The sequence below is a fragment of the Carassius carassius genome, chromosome 48, assembly GCF_963082965.1.
Source record: "Carassius carassius chromosome 48, fCarCar2.1, whole genome shotgun sequence".
NCBI classification, from domain to species: Eukaryota; Metazoa; Chordata; class Actinopteri; order Cypriniformes; family Cyprinidae; genus Carassius; species Carassius carassius.
The window spans coordinates 4013208-4025279 of NC_081802.1; the positions used below are offsets into that span (position 1 = coordinate 4013208).

Below are 12072 nucleotides of genomic sequence, written 5' to 3' on the forward strand. Positions count from 1 at the left end.
ATCAGCTTGAGATTAGATCTTTTTTACAAATTCCCAATTACATTCTTGTATTTAGAAATAATGACAATTTTCCATCAGCATTTCACTTAGCAAATAGATAAGTACAGAATGGATTTGTTAAAAGCTTTCCGATTTTCTAATATGGAGAACTTACAATTTTTATGGTGTCTAATGACAGACTCAGTGACAAGAAAAATAGCCTGGTGTGAGGAGCCCCATTAAGACTTTCTTATCAGGCGAGCAAGTGCTAATGTTTGGAGCAGAGATGCAGTGACGCAGGAGGTAATAAAGCTGATGATGGGGTGGCGTCTTGCTCGGCGGAGGTTTTGTTTGAATCAAAGTAAATGAAGGGTTTCATTAAAGTGTTCCATCCAGATTTTAGCTCTAGTTGAGTTTCATGAGAGAAGCTAAAACCTCAAAACTGATGGATGGAAATTTGGTTTATCCACATTTTTTGTTAGTGCTAAAAGCTCAGATGAACTTTTTTCTTAAACCCTAAACTGACTTCATTGATCTGATTGGAATATAAATAACATAAAAGCAATAAATAAAAATATATATTAAAACACAGAGCTGAGAAAATACAAGGTAGTGGACAAAATGAGAGTAATGTCAGTCACTTTTTATTTCAATAGAATAATTTTTTTTTAATGCAAACTATTTCACCCAATATGACATGACATCAGTGTTCACATTGTATCTTTATGCTAATGAGTCATAGTTTGTCTTCATTTAGGGATAGGGGAATCCCAGTTTTCCTAGAGGCATTTCACACATGGATCTCTGCAAACGAGCCATTGGCTTGTCAAACGAGTTAGCTTTGGGCAATCAGCTAACTAGCGCTTCATGTGTAGACAGCAGACAGCGAGGCAGCCAACTAGTGTTTGCAACATGTATGGCCAAGTATTTTTGAAGCACAAGCATGGTTTTCAAGAGGGTTCTGCTCTTTTGTGTGGCATACATTGCTACAAATAGGGAGAGAACATGTTCACAAATGCTTCATGCTAGCGCAAACGTAAAGTAGCTCACGGCTATAGACTGTTTGCGCACGCACACACACGTACACAAATCCACACAAACAGTAGGTCATGAACTTAAAATAATGCTCAATGATTTCCAATAGGGCATCAGAAAAGGGCAAGTTCCCATGTAGCGACTTGAGGAGAAAATACAAGAAGGACTAGACACAAAGCACTCTCTGAAGGGCAGCCAGAGCTGTGGAGGAGCTAGTTCGATTAGCCTCGCTAAGCACAGCTTAAAGTTTCTTTCTGCCGGCCTTCGGCTGTGTGGACGAGGATGAAGCCTATTTAACACGGCAAAATGATGGAGATGGTTATTATGCCAAAGTCTGGATGCTTCAAAAGGCTGTTATCTCATTTGCTAGAGACGATAACCAAGCTGCACCTGAATGTCTTGCTCTCGCGTTTATCCTCATTTTACTCTTATCAGCAGAATGGTCTCAATCCAATCAACTTTTTAAAATCCATGCTGAGGGGGACATATTTGACACTTTCGTAGCATTTTATCTTTCCCTTAAAGTCCACTTAACATTTCTTGCTCCAAACAGTCATAATTTAATTTTAAATGGCAATGTTCACCCTTAAACAGTCCCTCCAGTCTTTCATGGAACAAATCTTTTTTTGCGATCAAAATAGTCACAGAAAACTGCAATACTAAAATAAAATTAAAAAAAATTCTAAACGTGACCACATCTTTACACCAATGTTGCTTTAACATGACAATACATGAGGCACCTGGGAGAAATTGGAGCTCCAAAATGCAATAATGAGTTTGCCAGTCAGAAGTAGACGTTAAGAATTTGAAACTTACTTAAAGGGATAATTATCCTAAAAGGAAAATTATATCATCATTTACTCATCCCCATGTAATTCCAAACCTGTATGACCTACTTTTCTTCTCCAGAACACAAAGGATTTTTTAAAGAACTGCTGCTGCTTTTGTCCACACAATAAAAGTCAATGGGGTCCAAAATAACATTGATTGGACCCCATTGACTTTCATTGTATGGACAAAACAAAAGCCTAAAGCCATTCCAACAAAAACAGAAGCTCAACATTCACACAGACACAAGAGTTTTAAATGAAGGCTACCACACCTGCTGTTAATGCTACACCTCTTCCCCTTCGCATCGTTTCAGCAACGGGGCTGCCAAAACTATGATTATGTCCTGTGTGACTCCATTATGTCAGATACCCACTGACAGAGGTGTGTTTGCCTACGAGACCTTCCCCCACCAGCAAATGTCTGCTCAGGGAAGAGACTGCGCGACAGGATCTCTCTGGGAGATTTGCTCAGCGCCACATGCTTCAGAAAGGCTGTTTGTCAAAGTCGTTTGCTAGTGTTCAACTGCGCCGCTAATGTCTGCAGCTCCATGGGAAGTCAAGGGAGCACATGGAAGCATTGAATGTTGACTGATAGCTATAAGATGGCACTTAAAAAGAGATGAATGCTACAATGATAGGATGATATTTTTTATAGAAAAAGCTTTGAAAGAAATTAAAATGATATATAAGACATACCTGTATTGCATAAACAATATCAGTAGAAATTGCAGTCCGGGGCCACCTAGATCTGACCAAAATGTTCATACCCAAAACTTTTGTATGTTTCGTGTCCTATCAGGAGGCTGCATCTGTTTGGATGTTTAGGTATTCTGCTGCTGTCTCCGCCTCCTCTGTGACCACCAACCCTCGGCTCCAGGGACAGTCAGAGTCTAATCTATTTGTCTTGTCACATACAACCCGAATTCCGGAAAAGTTGGGACGTTTTTTAAATTTTAATAAAATGAAAACTAAAGGAATTTCAAATCACATGAGCCAATATTTTATTCACAATAGAACATAGATAACGTAGCAAATGTTTAAACTGAGAAATTTTACACTTTTATCCACTTAATTAGCTCATTTAAAATTTAATGCCTGCTACAGGTCTCAAAAAAGTTGGCACGGGGGCAATAAATGGCTAAAAAAGCAAGCAGTTTTGAAAAGATTCAGCTGAGAGAACATCTAGTGATTAATTAAGTTAATTGATATCAGGTCTGTAACATGATTAGCTATAAAAGCTTTGTCTTAGAGAAGCAGAGTCTCTCAGAAGTAAAGATGGACAGAGGCTCTCCAATCTGTGAAAGACTGCGTAAAAAAATTGTGGAAAACTTTAAAAACAATGTTCCTCAACGTCAAATTGCAAAGGCTTTGCAAATCTCATCATCTACAGTGCATAACATCATCAAAAGATTCAGAGAAACTGGAGAAATCTCTGTGCGTAAGGGACAAGGCCGGAGACCTTTATTGGATGCCCGTGGTCTTCGGGCTCTCAGACGACACTGCATCACTCATCGGCATGATTGTGTCAATGACATTACTAAATGGGCCCAGGAATACTTTCAGAAACCACTGTCGGTAAACACAATCCGCCGTGCCATCAGCAGATGCCAACTAAAGCTCTATCATGCAAAAAGGAAGCCATATGTGAACATGGTCCAGAAGCGCCGTCGTGTCCTGTGGGCCAAGACTCATTTAAAATGGACTATTTCAAAGTGGAATAGTGTTTTATGGTCAGACGAGTCCAAATTTGACATTCTTGTTGGAAATCACGGACGCCGTGTCCTCCGGGCTAAAGAGGAGGGAGACCTTCCAGCATGTTATCAGCGTTCAGTTCAAAAGCCAGCATCTCTGATGGTATGGGGGTGCATAAGTGCATACGGTATGAGCAGCTTGCATGTTTTGGAAGGCTCTGTGAATGCTGAAAGGTATATAAAGGTTTTAGAGCAACATATGCTTCCCTCCAAACAACGTCTATTTCAGGGAAGGCCTTGTTTATTTCAGCAGGACAATGCAAAACCACATACTGCAGCTATAACAACAGCAAGGCTTCGTCGTAGAGGGTCCGGGTGCTAACCTGGCCTGCCTGCAGTCCAGATCTTTCACCTATAGAGAACATTTGGTGCATCATTAAACGAAAAATACGTCAAAGACTACCACGAACTCTTCAGCAGCTGGAAATCTATATAAGGCAAGAATGGGACCAAATTCCAACAGCAAAACTCCAGCAACTCATAGCCTCAATGCCCAGACGTCTTCAAACTGTTTTGAAAAGAAAAGGAGATGCTACACCATAGTAAACCAGCCCCATCCCAACTATTTTGAGACCAGTAGCAGAAATCAAAATTGAAATGAACTAATTTTGTGCATAAAATTGTAAACTTTCTCAGTTTAAACATTTGCTATGTTATCTATGTTCTATTGTGAATAAAATATTGGCTCATGTGATTTGAAAGTCTTTTAGTTTTCATTTTATGAAAATTTAAAAAACGTCCCAACTTTTCCGGAATTCGGGTTGTAATATGACAAGCGTTTCAGGTGAGAGTTTGGTAACTACATTAGCGAGAGCGGCTAGATTTACCCCGGCGAACAATGGCGGAGGGACTCGATTTACATGCAGCAAATTAATTTGCTCTCATTTGCTAATGTGTTCCGCCTACTGACATCAGACCGAATGAGGAGCGCATTTTATCTGTGTGGTAAATGAAGCCCATTCTGGTTTCACACACACTGTGACGAAATGTCCCTATAGAACAAGGGTCTCCAAACTTGGGCCTGGAGGGCCGGTGTCCAGCAGAGTTTAGCTTCAACTTGCCTCAAAACACCTGCCTGGAAGTTTCTAGCATGCCTAGTAAAACCTTGATTAGCTGGTTCAGGTGTGTTTAATTAGGGTTAATTAATTAGCTAAACTCTTCAGGACCCCGGCCCTCCAGCACTGAGTTTGGAGACCCCTGATATAGACCGTGTGAATGAGACAGTTGTATTGTAAAAATTGTATTTAAAATCTGTTGCTTTAGTTACCTACCGAAATAGACATAGTTTGTTTACAAATGTCCACTTAACAACAAACCACCCAGAACAGCTTAGCAACCACATACCAATCACCTAACAGCCACCCAGAAGTCCCTATAAACAGTCAAAACCACCAGAAAATCCCTATAAACCATCCAGAACACCTAAACAACAGCATAGTAACCAGCTACAGCCACAATTGTAGAAACTGTAGAAACTACCCAAAAAATGCTAAAAAGTCACCCAGAACATCCCAGCAACCACCTACAGCCACTCGGAATACTAAACCAAAGAAACCACCCAGAACACCCCATCAGCAGCAAAGCAACCACCTACAGTCACTCAGAATACCATATGAACACAGAAGAAACCAACCAGAATCCACTTGCAACCACCCCAAAACACCCCATCAACTGCATAGCAAATACCTACAGCCAGCCAGAATACCCTATAAACAGTACAAGCCACCCAAATTCCCTAAGAAACCACCCAGAACACATCAGCAACAGCATATTAACCAACTAGAACAGTAGAAGCAGTAGAAACCACCCAGAAATGCCCAGAAATCATCTAGAACATCCCAGCAACCAGCGAACCAGAATACAAAACAGAATAAACCACCCAGAAGCCCATTACAACCACCCAGAATACCCAATCAACCGCACCACAGACATCCACACAGAATACATAAACACAGCAAACAACCAGGATTCCTATATATGCACATAGGAAACCATTGAGCAAGAACCAAACCTCCAACTGCTTCCTGAGCACCACATTAATACGTCTGCCCATTGCTCCAGGGGTGTGTTGACTACTGTGTGTGTGCACTTTGAATGGGTTAAATGCAGAGCACATATTCCAAGTATGGGTCACCATACTTGGCCACATGTCACTTCACTAAAGTTTACAAAATATAATATTTCTGAATTAGTCATAAATGGTGGCTCATTTGAACTAATTTTAGCATACCAGGGCACGCGGTTTACTCTGTCCCGCAGTGATGGCCGTCTGGCCTCCACATGCAAGTCTCACGCCATTAAAATCTGTCATTGCACACACATTTTTACAGCCGATAATCAAATTCTTCTGACAACTTTTCCCTCCTTCTCGCTCTCCACCTGGGTCTTTAAAGCTGATCAATTCTCATCTTAAGGTGCTCACAGAGGAAAGCGGGGCTTTAATTTACACCTGTGCTGTGTAATGATGAGGTCTAAACAGAACACACTGGAAATACTCATATTAGTGCAACTCAGGTCAGACCTGTACGACACAGCTGTACATTACAAGGCAAACAATGTAACGTATATAATCAGCAAGCTTGTGTGATCCTGTGAGCTTATGAGCTCTTATGAGGCCTATTAACATATTAGGGCTGCCGAAATAGCTACAAAAATTTAATATATAATTTTAATATACATAATTAAGTGAATTATATATGTGACCCTGAACCACAAACCCAGTCTTAAGTGTAATTTTTATTTTATTGAGATTTATACATCATCTGAAAGCTGAATAAATATTCTTTTTTTTTTTGGATCTGACAATATTTGGCCGAGATACAACTATTTGAAAGTCTGGAATCTGAGGCCATCCTTAAAAATATTTTGGTTGGCAGTAACAGTAATTAAAAAAAAAGGGGGGTCGGTAGGTCGGTCTATTTTTTTTTTCAAGTTTCAATGTAAAAAAAAAAGAAGACATTTTTGGCGATGGTGATGACGTAAGTATGAATTTAAACAAATTAGCATATCGTGACGTCACTGACTGTGTCTTCAACCCGTGCCTTCGGGCGCATAATTGCAAACCTCATTTTGATGCAGGCTATATAGACCACAAACAAATTTAAATATTTGTCAAAAACATGTTTATTGCATGAATTTCAGGTGAGAAGAAAAAAATGTAGTACTGTTATATTGTTTTACATGCATCCACCACTAGGTATCAATGCAACCTACTGTTTACTTTGCTTTCTTGGGTCGTCACTTTTGTGAAAAAATCCTGTTTGATTTGAGTAACAAGTGTTCATTGAATCGATTGTAAAATCGATTTTGCATGTCTAAATAAGTTCTATACGGCAAATAACACCAAATATAGGTAAATCCACGGACAACAGGCAGGACGAATGTAAAGACCAATATTTCGGATGATTTATTGGCGTGAAGTTACGTGCACAATGACAAACAGGAGTGCAACATTTTCGAAAAACAATAAGCAGAGTGGACTGCCATAATGCAAAACATTTACTGCAGGCTTCAACATGGCTGTGTTTACGATTAGAAATGTCAACAACAACAAAAAAATCGCATAGGCGATTCTAGGGCTGTCAAAAAAAAAAAATCGAATAAAATAAAAATAAAAATGTAAAATAAAAATCCACATTCGAATGCAAAAACGTTGCATTCGAATTTTAGGTGTGCATTAAGGGAGCTGCTTATGAGCCCCGGTACTTCACAGTCCGTGTTCCATTCCATCTTGCCGCGCGCACAGCCATGTCTACACAACTTTCAAAGGCAGACGAGCTCGACATGCAGTATCTGCCGTCTCATCTTTCACCTCGTGTACACGCACCATCCGCGCGGGTCTCAAAAAATGCCCGCACGCGGATGATGAAAAGGACATAATGCAGACAGTGTGCGGACGGCCGAAGTATGCTTGATCTTTATCACTGGCTCACGAGATGCGAGGACGATGTATGTGGCATTGCATAAGGTTATGTTAGCCTATCCAGTTGAAGCCACTACAAAAAAAAAGAAAGAAAGAGAACATCAATGTGAAGAAGATCTTGTTTACATCAAAACTGAAACCAAGCCATTCACACAGAACACATTTTCTAGAGGGACACCGTTGGACTCGTGTCTAGGGATGTGCACATCGATGCTGCAGTATCGATATATCGATACTCATAAGCTTCTATTTTGGTATCGATATTTTCTGCAAAGTATCGATACTTAATTATATTTATAACTTCTTTATAACTTAATGTTTTTAGCAGTGTGTGCAGGCCAATCGGGACGGTGTGTGTATGACATAAAAAGAAAAGGTCTCGCGGGCGCGGTGGTATGACGTTAACACCGATTGGTCTGCAGCTGCGCGCAGTGCCATCCAGCATCACAACAAGGCATGCACGGTCGCGACTTGTGCGAAAGATGACAGCAGAACCGCCGCTCCCTATATGCAGAATACGCAGTCTGCGTAGGGCAACAAATCCCAGAAGGGGCACCATCCCAGTTGCTCAAAAAAAAAAAATCCTGCAGCATTCTCCCATCCGCGCTCGCGACCGCTCGCACCTCATGTTTGCGGCTGAATGTTCATAATTGATGGATGGACATCTATGCCTGGGTAAAGGACATCACCAATCCGGCGCAGAGAAAAGAAAACTATGAATAAAATGAAATTGGCTTGTTGTTGGACGTTCGAGAGTCTCAAATTTAGGGACCGTCTCTAAAGTTAAATGCGATATTGGTATACACTTTTCTAACGTCAGTAGCATTTGAGGAGAATGACTTACAATCATAAATACAACTGTAATTGTCCATGTAGGTGTCAGCTATAATGCACAATTGAATTGAATGTTTGGTATTTATTAAAATAAACTGTAAATCATGTAAATTGTGCTACTTTTTCACATGGGCTCAAACACAAATTTGATGCTCAAATAGCATTTGAGGAGAAAGACTTGCAGTCATAAAACAATTGTAATGTGTTCATTTAGGTGTCAGCTACAATGCACACCTTATACATTTTTAATATATATTTAAATAAATTATAAAACATTTAGGTAAAAATGAGGCCCGTTCTTATTATCACTTTCAGGCACATTCCTGTGAAAGTTTTTTTTTTTTTTTTTTTTTCAGGTTCCCTTAAGAAAATTACCCATGGTTTTAACAATAACACCACAAATCATCGTTCTTGTTTGTAGCCGTGGTAACTGCAAATTTATATATACAGTATATATATTAATATATATATTAAATTAAGATTATTTTGAAAAATCACATACACTTTTAAAATTATAAGCAGTATCGGTATTGGTATCGGTATTGTTAAAATTGTAACAAAAAGTATCGTTATCGTATCGCATGGAAAAAATGTGGTATCGCCCATCCCTACTCGCGTCTCGCAAGAGAGAGTCGCATGTTTAGAAAGACATGTAAAATGAATGTATTTAATTTAATAGACATATTAATAGATATATACTTTAATGGGTTAAATTCTGTATTTGGTTGCATTCATTAATATTCACTTCTTGTGGAAGAGAATTTCATAAAATAAACCTTTTTTAGTTTAACATTTAAAAAACTAATCTTATCAAAATTGAGTGTTTGATAATGTCTGAATATATATTAAAATGAAAAACCTAAAAAAAAAATTAGCAAGCAATTATGAAAGACAATACTGATTCTAGCAACTAGACTAGAGCTGTATACATATATATTTATAAATCAGCCATACAGGCATCTAGTGGTTAAACAATGGAGTTACATATGGATATTATTTTTACGGTCAGATGCCTCTAATTTGCCTTTTTGCATTGGAATTTTAAAATGTTTATTTATTTTAACTTTAAATACTACAATAATATTAATAAAGTTAATAAATATATTAGTGAATATTATATTTTAAATGGTCATTCATGATCATAATTCTTGAACATATTCTTTAGTACTAAAAATGGCTTCAAAATATTCACGAAATATTATTGAAGTGAAATATAGTACATTTATTTTATTGATTAAAAATCCCACTTAAAGTATTTGGTCACATTTGACTGCCAAGTATGAGAACATATTAATACTCTCTTTATCCCTACAAAGTGTAAAAGTGTTGTCTTAAATACAAACCACTTCATAAAACGTAATGTTCTAATTATGTAACACTTTAAATCTTAAGCAAATTTCAAAACAAATATCCTGTTTAAATTGTACATAAATTTGTAATTATCTTAGCATTTCAAACAATTGATTTGCATTTAGTTAATTTTTTTATTTAATTAGACAAAATATGAGCCATTTCTTGCTATTTTTAATTATAATTGTGCAACAGATTTTTTTTATGGTTCCCTAGGGAGTACTACAGTTTTACTGTTAGCATAAAACACAATTTACTTAGCTGAATTATTTACTTAACAAACATGCAAAGGGAGATGTTTTATGAACAAAATTCAGCTCTTATGTCCTCGATCTACATTTATAATCTAAACCACCTTTCACCAAACACCTTTTTTTCTTGACTGTACTGTTAAGTGCGCATGAACGTAAAGTGGCTGATGAAATGGTAAAGGTAAGCAACCCCCCTCCTCCCCCCCCCCCCCCCCCCCCCCCGTCAGAAAGCGAGCAGAGAACAGCGCTGCCATAAACATACGCCAGTCATTAAACCATGTCCCGGGGATATCCGCTGACAGATCCAAGCGGAGTCATGTTTTGCTGCCATTCCCAATTTAGCAGAGATGCGGCACAACCGTGGCTTCGCCCCTCGGCCTAAACACAGCTGACATCCCAAAACATTCCTGCTCAGGTAAAAAGTTGTTCACTTTTTTACCAAATTACCCGTTCCACTCAGTGAAAGACCATGCACTGACTTGAAATCATCTAATAATGAGTTAACGGTCTGATTACGATGTTATATTTTAAATATTGGTATACTAAGCCAATAACAGCAATACATCTTGATAGCATAAAATACACTGTGCAAACCACATTTCACATGATTTATGGCTGTCGCTTTCAATTTAACCTAGAAATGAATCTTTAATGTAAAGTTTAAGGCAAAGGTACTAAACGCAAGACACTTGTGGGCGATTAGCTGTTACTTTGAGACACTGCCTATTTATTAAGGCTGCTTAAGTCCATAAACTCAGCAGTACATGTTTAATTTTGCATCTAATATAGCACCAAAACAGATGAGGACCAGATAGGAATTTTGTGCTTTACCACCACAGAACACCCTAGCAACAGGCACAGCAACCACAAAGAACACAAACAGAACCAATCAAAACATTATCTGGATGTGGATTTCGGACCAATCAGATTTCACTTTGGGCGGAGCCATGCAACGTGACTTTGTACAGTATCTCACTCAGTTATTAATCTTTAAAATACACAAATAATTTGACAACACTATTAAATATTATATTTAGCAAGCTTCAAAATGAATGTGCAAACTTTTTTTTTGATGCCTAAATTCTCTTTTAGTATTAAAAATAATTGCTTTTAGTTATTTTTCCTGCATTTAGACAAAATATTACATCATTTTAATATTGACCATTTATTTCATTATAACTACACAAAAGATTTTTCAAATCACAATTAAACTCATTTAAATAACCATCTCACTTGAAATAATCTATAATGGGGTTAATGATCCGATTATGATGTTAAAATATTGCAAGCCTACGAGTGCTAATATATCTTGTTTTCCCACACAAATAGCATAAAATACACTGCGCAAACCACATTTCACTTGATTCATGGCAGTTGCTTTCCATTAAACCTGAAAATGAATCTAAGTTTAACACAAATGTACCCAGCATAACACACTCATGGCCCATTAGCCATTACTTTGAGATAATATTTACAAATGTATTTTTTGTCTTATTAAGTCCAAAAATCCAGCAATGCAATTTTTTGCATCTAATATGACCACACTACAATTAACACCGATAAAATTTGCGATTTACCAAAATTAGTTTCTCATATTTTATATAATATACTTGCTAATAATCAATATAGCAAATATTTGGCGTTTAATTTTCCTGGCTAAAAACGGATACTTTTGTGTCAGTGCTGACGTCTGTCTGTCTCGGTCAGTCCTCTGTGAGGACTCAGAAATGCACGAGTTAAAAGGAAGCGGGTAATTGATATTCCCCAGGGAGCGACGGGATGCTGCCAGGAGGGAAAGAGCAGAAAAAAACCCTAAATGGATTACTCAATGTCAGTAATAGTCATAAACACATAAATCACCCACGGCTGGCGAAGGAGCCCGGAAATAAATTCAGGGGAAGCTATGAGGGGACATGTGTGAAAAAACAAACTGTGTTGTGCCACTGCTAGCCGCGGATTCCCGTTGGAGGTAACGGCAGGCAATTAGCAACTTTAACGGCAAAGACGAACCCTTACTGCTCTTCAGATCCACAGGGACACACACCATTATCCCAGTTTAACCCTATTCTTATATAGCAGTTTATTAGTGTGTTATTTTAATGGTTTAAAATGGTCCCCTA

The 12072-nt window shown here is 38.1% G+C and overlaps 1 protein-coding gene across 2 annotated transcripts in view; it reads right to left on the bottom strand.

Moving 5' to 3' along the window:
- LOC132131480 (acid-sensing ion channel 1B) overlaps positions 1 to 12072 on the bottom strand; it is a 149777-nt gene that overhangs the window by 44660 nt on the left and 93045 nt on the right. Inside the window, exon 1 of one of the 2 annotated variants that reach the window (XM_059543522.1) lies at positions 2117 to 2243. The exons of the other annotated variant lie outside the window; for it this stretch is intronic. The gene's annotated coding sequence lies outside the window, so the exon portion shown is untranslated. Of the gene's footprint in view, positions 1 to 2116; positions 2244 to 12072 lie in introns of those variants that run through there. 2 annotated transcript variants of the gene reach the window in all.